Raw genomic sequence first — 16,147 nt, 5'->3', positions numbered from 1 at the left:
GGCGTGCGGGGGCGCGACCGTGAGGCCTCAGGCTCTTGCCGGTGAACCCAAGTGTCTTCCCGCATATCCTGACGCCGGAAGGTGATGATTGCGATGCTTTTCTATCCTTTGGCTCCCGTGGTCCGAGCCCAAATACCTGCACGAAGGAGCCCCGGCCGCGCTCAGGAGGCCCCAGCCCCGCGCCCCCCCCCCCCGCAGGCTGCCCCGCCTCCGTCCCGAGGGTGCTGGGGAACCGCGACTGCAGGCCCTGGGGCGGGCTGCGCTGACCTAGAGGCACCGAGGCAGCGGCGGGAACGCCCCCCGCCCCCTGCAGGCCCCGGGGCCGCCCCAGGAGGAGGCCCGGCCGTTTGGAGGACGGGACCTGCGCTCTGCGGGGCCTCGCGGCGCCTGCGGCCCTCGCGACCGGGAGCCTCGGAGAGGGCGCGCCCCTGGGCCGGGAGGCGAGAGGCAGGAGGAGCCGCGGCGAGGTCGGCGGTGGGCAGTGGGCGGTGGCCGGGCGCGCCCCGCCTGGAAGGGAAGCTCCTCCCGAGGGCTCGCCTGCAGGAGCGCCGCGCACTCCGCGAGGGGCCGTTGCTCTACCGTCTGCCCCTTCCAGAGCAAGGACCAAAGTCGCAGGAGTTCTCTCCTGTTTCCTCAGCTGGTGTCCACCCCATCCTCCGGGTGTCACAGGTATATCTAATTCATTTTTTTTTTTTTTTAAGATTTATTCATGAGAGACATGGAGAGAGAGGGAGAGACACAGGCAGAGGGAGAAGGAGGCTCATGCAGGGAGCCCGACGTGGGACTCGATCCGGGGTCTCCAGGATCACCCCCAGCCACCCAGCGGCCCGGTACATCTAATTTAAATGCAAACCTGCCTTGGGGGATGCCCAGAGCTCTACTCTGCATCACCGAAATTTCTGCCCTCTCAAGGCAGCTGGCTGCGCTGATCCCCAGGCCCGCATATGCCCCTCCTTTACAAACTGCACAAGGGGCAGAGGCGCTGCCCCAGGCGAGGAATAAACATTGTCCCAAACCCCCAAATGCCTACTGAAGGGAAGCCCTTGAAAGGGCCACTGTTGCCCTTTTCCCGCCTGAAGGCAAGCTGACCTGTGACTCAGCAGCCAGGAGTATGCTGAAAAGGCCTTTGCTGAGTCCAGTATAGGCTGGTACACATGAAGGACCGTGGCCAAGGTGTCTAAGGTGGTGGCAATGGTGGGCACAGCCGCACGGATGGGAGGCACTGCCTTTTTCACTTCCCAGGAGCCCACAGCCATCCACCGTGAGCCATCTGGCTTTCTAATCCGCCGTACTAGGCTGTAGAAAGCACAAGGGACAGGGTGTAAAATGCCCACTCAGTGCAGTTCTGGGGTAATTTCTCCAATTTCCTTATGCCCCCCAAGGCAATTGATGTTTTTGATAGTTAGCATTTTGCATGGAGTCAGTCAGCTTACTGGTTCCCAGTTGTCATCTCCCCTCAGCACTGGTGTGATTACTGTGACACGAAGGTGGAATTCACCAACAAATGTTTGCAGAGTGTGGCCTTGTAGGTTATCAAGACCCAATATGCTCTCTGGTTTTCACGGGGGAGAACACCCAAGTTGCAGTGTCAGAGGGACCTTCCTGACCATAACAGTTTTCCCTCCACAACCCATTCATGGCATTCAAGGGGCCAGAAAAATTTTAAGGGTTAATTACCATTTATTAGAGTACATTGGGCTCCAGTATCCACCAGAACCGTCACCTTTTGTTTATTTCTGGGGGACCAGTGAATGGTGAAGTCAACATGAGGCCTCTGATCACCTCCAGTGGCCCTCACCTGAAGGCATTCCTGCATCCTGCATCTTGTGGGAGGAACTCATCCCAAATAGGACTGTATCCCTGAGGCCTCTGCTAGAGGAGAGGTGTCTGGGATGATAGAGAAGATGGGGCAGATCTGAGCTGTTGGGGTTTTAAGGCCTTCCACAGGCTGACAAACACAGGGGTTGCAGGTCTATCTTTTCATGTGGGGGTCAATGATGCTATGAAATCAAACCACATTTGCTTCTGAGCTAGTTTTACTGGACCCTTTGCAGATGTTTAGGATAACTAGATTTCCCAGTATCATAAATGTCTTGTCCCATGATTGGTCTCAGCATAGATGTCAGCATCTCATACCAGATACTGTGGGCAGACTGGAGTATCTTGGCTTCCGTTCCTGCAGTGAATACGGCTGGATCAGGGGCCTTAGCGACAGGAGCATAGGTGGCCTGTCTTATTCCCAACTCCCTAAAAATTTGTTATATCTTCATGTGGGATTTCCAGGGTTACACCTCCCCAGGAAGTTCCCTCTCATTGGCAATCCTCCCTGTAGGCTAGAATAATCCATTCTAGAAGGCAGTGAGTAACTTGTACACACAAATACACACCCCAGCATACATGCAGGTGCTGCTGGAAGGCAGGGTATGTGATGATGTTGCTCATTTTCTCTACCTCTGGCCTTGGCAGAGAAATTCCATCACCACCACACCCTATAGCTGCACTAACCATGTCTGGATACTTTCCTTGGCCTTTTGCTGGAACTTGGCAACTATATCAAAAAGCATAGGGGGAGTATATTCTCTCATCATGAATGTTTCCTGAGTTAGGGGCTGCACCACTGGCTGGGGTTGTTGTTGCTGTGCTTTTGCTTTTCTTTGTACTAGTCAGAGGGCACGGAGTGTTATATGCATTTTCCTGTCAATTGCCACCATATCTCACTCTTCAGTCTCCTCACTTTCCCCAGAATTTTACCTCCTAGTCTCCCAATCAGTAGCCTCATTTCCCAGAAGTTGCTTTTTTTAGTCAGATAAAGAAGCTCCAAAAAGACTTCTTTCTAAGTCTGTTGAATCTCAGATATCTTCAGCTTAAAATAATCTTCAAATCGACTCTGGAGTTCCAAGTGGGTCCCCACAACTTCTAGCAGGCTGGCTTCCTGGGCTGTATATTATAGATAAGGGGGTTGACTTCCTGGGCAGGCTGCTGCACGTTGTGAGTCAGGGTTCTGCTTGTATATATGCCATCATCCATTTTTATACTCCATGTCCCAGGGCCATATCAGATACACCATTTTGCAAAGAAGGAAGAAGATCTTTTTTCTCCTTTTCTTATAAATCCACATTATCATGAATGTAAGCATATGTGCCTGAGGTTAAAAGAAATTCAGAAGGAATATGGAATACTTCTGTCCAGCTTCTCCTTTTTGTTTCTAGCTCAGTGGTGTTGCAGTGAGACTGGGCTGAGGAAGAACTGCATCCCCTAGCAGACAGACACAAAGACAATGAAATTGAGATGGATCTATGGGAAAGAAATAAAATAAAATACTAAAATACTTTTACCAAAGGGGTAAAGGATCTATACCCTAAAAACTACAGAACACTTCTGAAAGAAATTGAGGAAGACACAAAGATAGGCTCAAGAGAAGGAATGTGTGCTTTCATTGGGAAGGATTCTTACAGTGACTAGTTGTCTGGCTTTAACTCAAGGAAAGAGACATAGAGGATGATCTGTAGGTGATGGGGAGAGACAGAGACAGAGAGAAATGGGACACCTAGGAAAAGACAATGAGGCTTAATCATTCTAATTATCACTTAACTTGCCTACTACCCCGCGTGGTTAGAATGATGATCATCCACATGGGCCAGTGTGCTGCCCTGTCTTTTCCTTTACCAACTCTAAATTGGAGTTTTCCTGTAATTCTGAGACTAACTCAAGGTCTTATCTTCATGAAGAGAAAATATGGAGATCTACAGGACAAAATCAGTTGACCCAAGCAAAATAACAAGTTGCAAGGAAAATACAAGGTAAAAAGAAAATATTATTAATGATATCATCAAAAGAAGAAGGGCAGTGAAAATGTTACCCTCTTTTTGGCATATTTCATAACTGATATCTCTAGAATTTTTCAAACCTTAATTTTAAAGTTTGAAAAACTAACTGCAATTTAATATACATAATATGTACCAACTGTGCCAAGAGTGACAGACAAGTAAAAACTGACTTGTCTTGGGAAGAAAATGTTGAAATGTGCTTTAGATAGGAAGGGCTAATTGTCATTTAACTTAAAATACTCAAAAAATTAGCTCACACTGTCAAACCATTAGCTCTTATTAAGAAACACTGGAAAATAAGACATATGTGCTATGATTAAAAAGGGCAGAAGTTATGTTCCTTTTTAATGAAAAATTATGATAGGCCTATAAATTATAGACTATTCAGCTTTGCTCTGAGTCCCAAAAAGATACTGGATTTAATCTTTACACTATCAATACAAAAATATCAACAATGTCAAGTCCAGGAGAATGCTCAGCCTGACTCTATGAAGAGGGTATCTAATCAAACCCATGTATACTTCTGGGACAGCCTACCAGGCCATGCAGTTGAATACAACTAATGGAATGTTGTGGACCTATATAAGATTTTAATTCTATAATACCTGATTTTGTGTTTTTAAATTAACACAAAAGGTTTATAGTATAGAGTTTGTAAAGCTTGGGTAAAGGTTCGTATCCAAAAGGTTCAAAAGCTCAAGAACTGGGGCAGCCCCGGTGGCTTAGTGGTGTAGTGCCACCTTCAGCCCAGGGCGTGATCCTGGAGACCCGGGATCAAGTCCCACATCAGGCTCCCTGCATGGAGCCTGCTTCTCCCTCTACTCTCTCTCTCTCTAATAAATAAATAAAATCTTAAAAAAAAAAAAAAAAAGCTCAAGAACTCAAAATGTCCCAGAAGCACATTTCAAGGAGTGCCCCACTTAAAGGCAGATAGTCACCACCTGTAGCCTTCTGAAGCTGCACCATGATTAGTCAGGAAAAGGCACTTTTGAGTACAGTAGATTCGCTGTATTTCAATCCCTATTGATGCTTCACCAAACATCCTTGTGTCAAACAGAACTATATAGAGGCAGGTAGCATGATTGCAGTTCCCTCCACCCTCTCTAATCCTTTTTGCTTGCTTTATTTTTCTCCACAGCATATACCAGCTTGCAATATACTATAAACATTAACTGGAGGGGGGGCAAGATAGCAGAGGAGTAGGGTCCCCAAGTCACTTGTCCCTACCAACTTACCTAGATAACTTGCAAATCATCCTGAAAGCCTACAAAATTCAACCTAAGATTTAAAGAGAGAACAGCTGGAATGCTACAGAGAGAAGAGTTTGCACTTCTAACAAGTACAACTCATTTTTAGCCACTCTGCACTGAGCAAAATGACTAGAAAAAAGAACTCACCACAAAGGAAAGAATCATAAACAGTACTCTGTGCCACAGAGTTACAGAATTTGGATTATAATTCGATGTCAGAAAACCAATTCAGAAGCACTATTATAAAGCTACTGGTGGCTCTGGAAAAAAGGATAAAGGATTCAAGAGACTTCATGACTGCAGAATTTAGATCTAATCAGGCCGAAATTAAAAGTCAATTAAATGAGATGCAATCCAAACTGGAGGTCCTAACGAGGAGGGTTAATGAGGTAGAAGAAAGAGTAAGTAATGTAGAAGACAAGTTGATGGCAAGGAAGGAAACTGAGGAAAAAAGAGAAAAACAATTAAAAGACCACGAGGAAAGGTTAAGGGAAATAAATGACAGCCTCAAAAGGAAAAATCTATGTTTAATTGGGGTTCCAGAGGACACTGAAAGGGACGGAGGACCAGAATCCATATTTGAACAAATCATAGCTGAGAAATTCCCTAACTTGGGTGGGAAACAGGCATTCATATCCAGGAGATAGAGAGATCCCCCCTAAAATCAATAAAAACCAACACCTTGACATTTAATAGTGAAACTTGCAAATTCCAAAGATAAAATCTTTAAAGCAGCAAGAGACAAGAGATCCCTAACTTATATGGGGAGAAATATTAGATTAACAGCAGACCTCTCCACAGAGACCTGGCAGGCCAGAAAGGGCTAGCAGGATATATTCAGGATCCTAAATGAGAAAAACATCCCGTTAAGAATACTTTATCCAGCAAGGCTCTCATTCAGAATAGGAGAGATAAAGAGCTTCCAAAATTGGCAGAAACTGAAAGAATATGTGACCACCAAACCAGCTCTGCAAGAAATATTAAGGGGGACTCTGTAAAAGAAAGAGGAAGCCCAAAGAAGCCACAAAAACAGGGACTGAATAGGTATTATGATGACACTAAATTCATATCTTTCAATAGTAAGTCTGAAGTGAATGGGCTTAATGATCCCATCAAAAGACACAGGGTTTCAGACTGAATATAAAAGCAAGACCCATCTATTTGCTCTCTACAAGAGACTCATTTCAGACCTAAGGACACCTCCAGCCTGAAAATGAAAAGTTGGAGAACCATTTACCATTCAAATGGTCCTCAAAAGAAAGCAGGGGTAGCAATCCTTATATCAGAAAATTAAAGTTTATCCCAAAGACTGTAGTAAGAGATGAAGAGGGACTCTATATCATATTTAAAGGATCTATCCAACAAGAGGACCTAACAATCATGAATATTTATGCCCCTAATGTGGGAACTGCCAGGTATATCAATCAATTAATAACCAAAGTAAAGACCTACTTAGATAATAATACACTAATACTGGGAGACTTTAACACGGGCCTTTCTGAAAATGACAGATCTTCTAAGCACAACATCTCCAAAGAAACAAGAGTTTTAAATGATACACTGGACCAGATGGATTTCACAGATATTTACAGAACTTTACATCCAAATGCAACTGAATACACATTCTTCTCAAGTGCACATGAAACTTTCTCCAGAATAGACCACATACTGGGTAACAAATCAGGTCTCAACCAGTACCAAAAGATTGGGATTGTCCCCTGCATATTTTCAGACCATAATGCTTTGAAACCAGAACTCAATCACAAGAAGAAATTTGGAAGAAATTCAAACATGTGGAGGTTAAAGACCATCCTGCTAAAAGATGAAAGGCTCAACCAGGAAATTAGAGAAGAATTTAAAAGATTCATGGAAACTAATGAGAATGAAGATACAACTGTTCAAAATCTTTGGGATACAGCAAAAGCAGTCCTGAGAGGGAAATACATCGCAATACAAGCATCCCTCAAAAAATTGGAAAAAACTCAAATACAGAAGCTAACCTTGCACCTAAAGGAACTAGAGAAAGAACAGCAAATAAAACCTACACCAAGTAGAAGAGTTAATAAAGATTCGAGCAGAACTCAATGAAATAGAGCCAGAAGAACTGTAGAACAACAAAACCAGGAGTTAGTTCTTTGAAAGAATTAATAAGATAGATAAACCATTAGCCAGCCTTATTAAAAACAAAAAAGACTCTAATTAATAAAATGATGAATGAAAAAGGAGAGATCACCACCAATACCAAGGAAATACAAACGTTTTTAAAAACATATTATGAGCAGCTATACGCCAATAAATTAGGCAATCTAGAAAAAATGGACGCATTTCTGGAAAACCACAAACTACCAAAACTGGAACAGGAAGAAATAGAAAGCCTGAACAGGTCAATAACCAGGGAGGAACTTGAAGCAGTCATCAAAAGCCTCCCCAAACACAAAAGTCCAGGGCCAAATGGCTTCCCTGAGGAATTCTATCAAACGTTCAAAGAAGAAACCATACCTATTCTACTAAAGCTGTTCCAAATATTGAAAGGGATGGAATACTTCCAAACTTGTTCTATGAGGCCAGTATCACCTTAATTCCAAAACCAAAGACCCCACCAAAAAGGAGAATTATAGACCAATATCCCTGATGAACATGGATGCAAAAATTCTCAACAAGATAGTAGCTAATAGGATCCAACAGTACATTAAGAAGATTATTCACCAGGACCAACTGGGATTTATCCCCAGGATGCAAGGCTGGTTCAACACTTGTAAAGCAATCAATGTGATAGATCATATCAACAAGAGAAAAAACAAGGACCATATGAGCTTCTCAATAGATGCAGAGAAAGCATTTGACAAAGTACAGCATCCATTCCTGATCAAAACTCTTCAGAGTGTAGGGATAGAGGGAACATTCCTCAGCATCTTAAAAGCCATCTACAAAAAGCCCACAGCAAATATCATTCTCAATGGGGAAACACTGGGAGCCTTTCCCCTAAAATCAGGAACAAGACAGGGATGTCCACTCTCACCACTGCTATTCAACATAGTACTAGAAGTCCTAGCCTCAGCAATCAGACAACAAAAAGAAATAAAAGGCATTCAAATTGACAAAGAAGAAGTCAAACTCTCCCTCTGCAGATAACATGATACTCTACATAGAAAACCCAAAAGACTCTACCCCAAGATTGCTAGAACTCATACAGCAATTCGGCAGTGTGGCAGGTTACAAAATCAATGCCCAGAAGTCAGTGGCATTTCTATACACTAACAATGAGACTGAAGAAAGAGAAATTAAGGAGTCAATCCCATTTACAATTGCACCCAAAAGCATGTTACCTAGGAATAAACCTAACCAAAGGGGTAAAGGATCTATACCCTAAAAACTACAGAACACTTCTGAAAGAAATTGAGGAAGACACAAAGAGATGGAAAAATATTCCATGTTTATGGAATGGAAGAATTAATATTGTGAAAATGTCAGTGCTATCCAGGGCAATTTACACATTTAATGCAATCCCCATCAACATACCATGGACTTTCTTCAGAGAGTTGGAACAAATCATCTTAAGATTTGTGTGGAATCAGAAAAGACCCCAAATAGCCAGGGGAATATTGAAAAAGAAACCCAGAGCTGGGGGCATGAGAATGCCAGATTTCAGGTTGTACTACAAAACTGTGATCATCAAGACAGTGTGGTATTGGCACAAACACAGACACATAGATCAATGGAACAGAATAGAGAATACATAAATGGGCCCTCAACTCTATGGTCAACTAATATTCGACAAAGCAGGAAAGACTATCCACTGGAAAAAGGACAGTCTTCAATAAGTGGTGCTGGGAAAATTGGACAGCCACGTGCAGAAGAATGAAACTAGACCATTCTCTTACACCAAACACAAAGATAAACTCAAAATGGATGAAATATCTAAATGTGAGACAAGAATCCATCAAAATCCTAGAGGAGAACACAGGCAACACCCTTTTTGAACTTGGCCACAGCAATTTCTTGCAAGATACATCCATGAAGGCAAGGGAAACAAAAGCAAAAATGAATTATTGGGACTTAATCAAGACAAAAAGCTTCTGCACAGCAAAAGAAACAGTCCACAAAACTAAAAGACAACCTACAGAATGGGAGAAGATATTTGCAAATGACCTATCAGATAAAGGACTAGTATCCAAGATCCATAAAGAACTTATTAAACTCAACACCAAAGAAACAAACAATCTAATCATGAAATGGGCAAAAGACATGAACAGAAATCTCACAGAGGAAGACATAGACATGGCCAACATGCACATGAGAAAATGCTCCGCATCACTTGCCATCAAGGGAAATACAAATCAAAACCACAATGAGACCCCACCTCACACCAGTGAGAATGGGGAAAATTAACAAGGCAGGAAACCACAAATGTTGGAGAGGATGCGGAGAAAGGGGAACCCTCTTACACTGTTGGTGGGAAGGTGAACTGGTGCAGCCACTCTGGAAAACTGTGTGGAAGTTCCTCAAAGAGTTAAAAATAGATCTGCCCTACGACCCAGCAATTGCATTGTTGGGGGTTTACCCCAAAAACACAGATGCAGTGAAACACCAGGGCACCTGCACCCTGATGTTTCTAGCAGCAATGTCCACAATAGCCAAACTGTGGAAGGAGCCTCGGTGTCCATAAACAGGTGAATGGATAAAGAAGCTGTGGTCTATGTATACAATGGAATATTCCTCAGCAATTAGAAATGACGAATACCCACCATTTGCTTCGACATGGATGGAACTGGAGGGTATTATGCTGAATGAAGTAAGTCAATCGGAGAAGGACAAACATTATATAGTCTCATTCATTTGGGGAATGTAAATAATAGTGAAAGGGAATAAAGGGGAAAGGAGAAAAAAATGAGTGAAAATATCAGTGAGGGTGACAAACATGAGAGACTCCTAACTCTGGGAAACGAACAAGGGGTGGTAGAAAGGGAGGTGGGTGGGGGTTGGGGTGACTGGGTGATGGGCACTGGGGGGGCACTCAAGGGGATGAGCACTGGGTGATATTCTATATGTTGGCAAATTGAACTCCAATTAAAAATATATATATATATGTATATGTATATATACTAACATATTTAGCTTATTTTTGGCCTCATCACAGTAAAATATATGCTCTATGATGGCAAGGATTTTCATCTGTATTATTAATTGTCATGTCATCACTATCTAGTGTGCCTGAATAATCATGATATTGCTCAGTAAATACTTGTTGAAATAACTATAGAGAGAGTGGATCAGGTCAAATGAAATAAATGAAAGCAAATGAGATAATTTTTGAAGGCAAAAGGGAAAAGGATATCCCTGCTACCACCTGGCCTGTTGATAATGTTTTACCATGGTAGCTAAAGTCAAGAGATGGTCAATGGTCATTGTCCTTGACCTGAACACTTAGGTATAGCATTAAACATGTTCCCTTTTCCTCCTCCTTTTGGCCTTCTACTCTGCTTGAATTCACCAACACCAATCCCATTTCTAAGGCAGTGTGACAAGTACGCCCTCTGGTGATTTGCCACTAAGAAAGTCAAGCAGGATGAACTGGGGAGACTAGGCTCATCATTCCTCTGATTTAAAAGCAGCATCCTTTTTGAAGGATTTCCAGGAAATTTCCACATAGCAAAACCTACAATTAACTACCACCATTTGGGGCAATTGGGAACAGAGAGGTGAAGGTTTAATTCAAATACTAAAAAAAAGAGCCACCAGTTAATTTTCTGCCAGTCATCCTAGAAACTAATCATGCCTCTTGTAAGAAAGGTGTGCATTGTTTTCTTTAGCAAAATAAACATCCTCAACTGTTTTCAATATTAAAAATATAAAAGAATTTAAAAATTACTTTCTATGATCTTGGATTCTTACCAGCTATTCCAATCTCTTGTCTTTCTCTCATAGCCAAATTTCTGATGAAATTTGAGTCACCAGTTCCTTTTTTTGCTTCTAGACACCATACATGTCAACCCACTTCAGTTATGCTTTCACCCATACTTATTCACTCCTGGATCCCCTCTCTCTCCCAGCTTGCTCTTTCTCCATCCTTCCAACTTAATCTTTTGACTAAACTCTTAGATAATGATTGTCCCCTCTTAGCCCTCTCTTTATATACTATTCTTGGACAACAGCATTCACTCCTTAGAATCAGCCCATGACCCCAATCCAAATTTCTGAAAACTCTAGATTATTATCTCACAAGTACTTGTGTCCTTGTGGATGACCTTCAGTCACATCAAAATTAAAAGCACAAAACTGAAATCATAAACACAACTTCTCATGTTCCCTCCCCAAGCTGCTCTTCTTCTTTGGGGCCTCCTCATCTGTGGAAGGCATCATCATCCACTAAGGTCAGGGCAAACCATCTCTGAGTTGTCCTTGACTCCTTTCTCAGCCTCAGCTACCATATGGTTGAAGTTTGAGTTCTCCAGGAAGATGAGATGGAGGTTAGTGGGTAGGAAGCCTATTAAAGATGCCTTGGGACTAAGGTACATAGAAGAAAGGGCAGTCAAGCAAGATTAAGCTGCAGAAGTAAAGTCAACTTTAATGCAGCCCAACACATGCCTCAACCGACTCTAAAGTGATGCCAGCAGGCCTAGAAGAAAGGAGACTTCAGTGTTCAGTGTCTAAAACTTTTAAACTGAGGATCATGGTCTGGTGTACGTGTCCTCTCAAGCATCCAGGAACTGGTTAGAACAAAGACAAGGGCACAGGTATTATTCCTTGAACTCAGAGGCTCTTGATGTCAAGACATCTAGTGCCAGTGGTCTGTAATACACATATGATAGCTTTGCCTGGTCATTGTCACCTGGTCCTTCCTTAGATGTTATCTATCCTAAAGAAATCATTAACAACTTGCCCCTTGCAAAGATGATATATGGGCTCCTGGGTGGCTCAGTTGGTTAAGTGTCTGCTTTCAGCTCAGCTCATGATCCCAGGATCCTGGGATCCGGTCCTGCATCAGGCTCCCTGCTCACTGGGGAGTCTGCTTCTCCCTCTGCCTCTGCCCCCGCCCCCCAGCTTGTGCTCTCTTATTCTCTCTCTCAAATAAAATCTTTAAACAAAAAGAAAAAGGAGAATATTTCCTATTTGCATTCTGAGGCATGTATAAAGTGGGGGTGCAGCTCCTAGCAAAAATAGAAACAGGAAAAGGAGCAAAAAGTGCTTATGGGATCCTCCAGTGTCCCTATCTAAATAGCTCTGAAGCTAGAAATGACTTCAGAGTTACCTTGAGATGGGCTTAGGTGGCAAGGCCTTTATACTCTCACATTAATACCAGCTACATGTTTTATGAGATTCAGTGCAAAATTAAAAATGCAAGAGTTACTGTTTAAAAATTAAGATTTCCAAGAGGATGATGACAGTAGAGCATTAAACCATACACAAGGCCCCTTCTGGGCGCGGGCTGTTGGTGAATGAACGGGTCACACATACATGACACTGGCCCTATTCTTCCAGTCACTAGGTGCAAACAAGGTTTCTGCAGTTGAGACAATCTCTGAAGGGCTGGCCCCTGCCAGTGGCCCTCCCAGCAACTGGAACAAACATATATCATCCAAGAGGGATCTGCGCATAGACTACAGTATCCACCGCTGTCATCGCAATGCCAAGATTTTATCACTTTGAAATTTCTTCTGTCAATTCTCTATCCTCAGGTAAGCCTGCTAGTTAACAGGATTAAGGCTCCTATAATCTGCTGCCTCAACTATTGAACCAGTCCCATATCTGTTACTTGTCTACCTCTATTCCAGCCTTCATATCCTCCTTTGCTGGGAATGAAATTGTCAGTTTTATTCTTAAAATACTGAATGGCTTCCTGTTGCCCATAAGATTAAAGTTTAAATCAACATTTACCAAACTGTGTTTCATAAAACACTAGTCTGTAGAGAAGGAAAAAAAAAAAAAAAAAAAAAGGTGATGCTTGCAAATTTTCTTCTGAGTAATTTTTTCAATATATGTAATAAAAATACTAAACCATTTACACAGCTGTTTTTATTATTTCATTACAAATACTCTCAGAACTCCAGAAGTAGCAGGAAAAATCTAATCAAAGAATGCTTGATTCAATCTGCATACTGACATACTGACCCCCTAAACAGCACTTACTAATGCCTACATATATATTATCTCGTTGCTGATCACTAAACCTCTTTGTCTTTTATATTTATTTTTAATAATATCTATAATAATATCTATGATATTATTAAATATATCATTAATAATATCAATATATTAAGTATAAGATCTATGATATTAAATGTTTTTGATTTTATACATGAGTTTTATGAAATATTTTCTACATTGGATCTGTGGATTATAGAAAGTTAATGTATCACTACCTTTTTTTGAGATTCACTTATTTTAGAGACAGGGTGGGTGAATATGCAGAGGGTGGGGCAGAGAGAGAAGAGAGGGAATCTCAAGCAGGAGATTCTCTGCTCATGCTGAGCCAGGAGCCGGAGATTATGACCTGAGGCTAAATCAAGAGTTGGATGCCTAACCAACTAAGCCACCCAGGTACCCCCACGTGTCTCTATTTTTTAAGATACTTTTATTTATTTTTTTTACTAATAAACATTTAAATATTACTTACAGAAGGAGAACATGCAGAAAGACGCAGGCATCCTAACTATATAGCCTGATGAATTATCATAATGTGAACACAATCATGCAACAACCATCAAAATCAAGAAATAAAATAGTAGCATTTAACAGCCTCCCTGTATCTACAGTTGCTACTCCTTTCCTTCTCCCAAAGTAAACCATTAACCAACGGCTGCAAATTGATAATCTATTTGAATCCAAGTTTGATTTGCATGCACTCCTACTGACATTTCATTATTGTGCCAACTAATGGTAGAGCTGGGATTCAAATTTGATTCTGTTTATTTGTAAAGCCTGTACTTTTGGAAAGTTCTTAATGGCTGTTTCCATTCCCTATTGACAACGTAGAACGGCTAAGAAAAAGAAAACATAATTATTTCTTCAAATTACAGAGGTTCCCACACTGCACCTTGACAGGGAAAAATAGTGCCCTTCACATAGCCAAGGAAAATATCTAAATGAAGATGGACATTAAATCTAATTGTTTGTTCAATAATGAATCTACTAACTCTAACATCCTTGAATGGATATAAGAACTTTAATAGTCAAGTGTGCATATGTAGATATGTAAATGTACACATTATATGTATATATATTATGTGCGTATCTGTAATGCAATAAAATATATATTCTAAGTTTGACAGGAACTCATTTGGCAGTAACACCTGCCCTGAATCTATACTATGTGAATAAAATTTTGTATGTAACTTATATTACATAAATAGATTTTGCTGGTGAAATGTTAATGTGTTTGGATATGTTATACCATCTGAGACCTCCTGGGACTCTCGTATACTATGGCATATGTATTATATTATCTGATTTCTGGAATCAGATAATTTCTAATTTCTAAAACATTGGGCCACAAAAGTTTGGGCAAGAGAAGAGGGATCTGTACAATGAAGATATTGTATCATTGGTGTAATAAATGAGTTATTCTCAGGACACTTGGGTGCTCAGTCAGTTAAGTGTCTGCCTTCAGTTCAGGTCATAATCCCAGAGTCCTGGGATAGAGCCCGGCATCAGGCTCCCTGCTTCTCTCTCTCCCTCTGCCCCTCCCTGCAACTCATGTTCTTGCATGCTCTGCTCTATCTCTCCAAGTAAATAAATAAAAAATCTTAAAAAAAAGAAAATAAGTTCTTCTCTTCCCCTATGGTCCACTCCAACAAACAAACAAATAATTAAATGAAAGAAAATAAATTTGGTAGTGCATACATATGAATTTTTATGTTCTTAAAAAAACCTGAAGAAAATTGAGATTATTTATTTATTTATTTATTAAAGATTTTATTTGTTTACTCATGAGAGACACAGAGAGAGGGAGGCAGAGACATACAGGGAGAAGCAGGCTCCATGCAGGAAGCCCAATGTAGGACTCGATCCCGGGACTCCAGGATCACTCCCTGAGCCAAAGGCAGACGCCCAACCGCTGAGCCTCCCAGGTGTCCCAGACTATATATATATTAATATACATAAACATTTGGTGTGATTTTTAGCCAGCAGAGCACTTGTGTTTACATGACACCATTTTAAGTAATTTTGCCTCTGTTAAAGCATAATGACTAAAAAATCATTTTTAGGATGCCTGGGTGGCTCAGCTGTAGGGCTCCTGCCTTCAGCTCAGGTCCTGATTCTGGGATCTGGGATGGAGTCTTGAATCAGGCTCCCTGCGAGGAGCCGCTTCTCCCTCTGCCTGTGTCTCTGCCTCTCTCTCTGTGTCTGTGTCTCTCATGAATAAATAAGTAAATCTTTTTTAAAAATCATTTTTAGTCATGTCTTTTTTAAAAAAAATATTTATTTATTCATGTGAGAGAGAGAGAAAGAGAGAGAGAGAGAGAGGGAGAGAGAGGCAGAGACACAGGCAGAGGGAGAAGCAGGCTCCCTCGGGGAGCCCGATGTGGAACTTGATCCCAGGATCCAGGATCACACTCTGGGCCAAAGGCAGACGCTCAACCACTGAGCCACCCAAGCATCCTGAAAATTGAAATCTTTTAAACTGTTATAGACGGGATCCCTGGGTGGCGCAGCGGTTTGGCGCCTGCCTTTGGCCCAGGGCGCGATCCTGGAGACCCGGGATCGAATCCCACGTCGGGCTCCCAGTGCATGGAGCCTGCTTCTCCCTCTGCCTGTGTCTCTGCCTCTCTCTCTCTCTCTCTATGTGTGACTATCATAAATAAATAAAAATTAAAAAAAAAACTGTTATAGACAAAAGGAAAGTAATGCAACCAATGTCCTCTTCCACTAAGAGATGACTAAAAAATTTGAATTGTGGCATTGGAAAACAGTAACCACACTAAATGGAAAATCTCTGCAATTTCATAGTATAACAAGCTGCCATCCTCCATCGTCTCTCCCTAACAAAGTAAATGTCATTTAAATATCACATATACTTGATTTTAAGACTTTCTCATTTGATCATTCTGAAATCCAAATGTACTTTTTTAC

At 41.6% G+C, this 16,147-nt stretch overlaps 1 long non-coding RNA gene across 1 annotated transcript; it reads left to right on the top strand.

The window, feature by feature from the left end:
* LOC112641238 (uncharacterized) lies at positions 1-13,239 on the top strand. The gene is made up of 3 exons (XR_003124565.3): positions 1-81; positions 702-830; positions 12,557-13,239. It is a non-coding gene; the product is annotated as an uncharacterized LOC112641238 (long non-coding RNA).
* Positions 13,240-16,147: the final 2,908 nt, after the last annotated feature.

The sequence above is a fragment of the Canis lupus genome, chromosome 33, assembly GCF_003254725.2.
Source record: "Canis lupus dingo isolate Sandy chromosome 33, ASM325472v2, whole genome shotgun sequence".
Taxonomy (NCBI): Eukaryota; Metazoa; Chordata; class Mammalia; order Carnivora; family Canidae; genus Canis; species Canis lupus.
The sequence above is the reverse complement of the archived record's forward strand: the minus strand, read 5'-3'. Positions and strand labels throughout refer to the sequence as shown.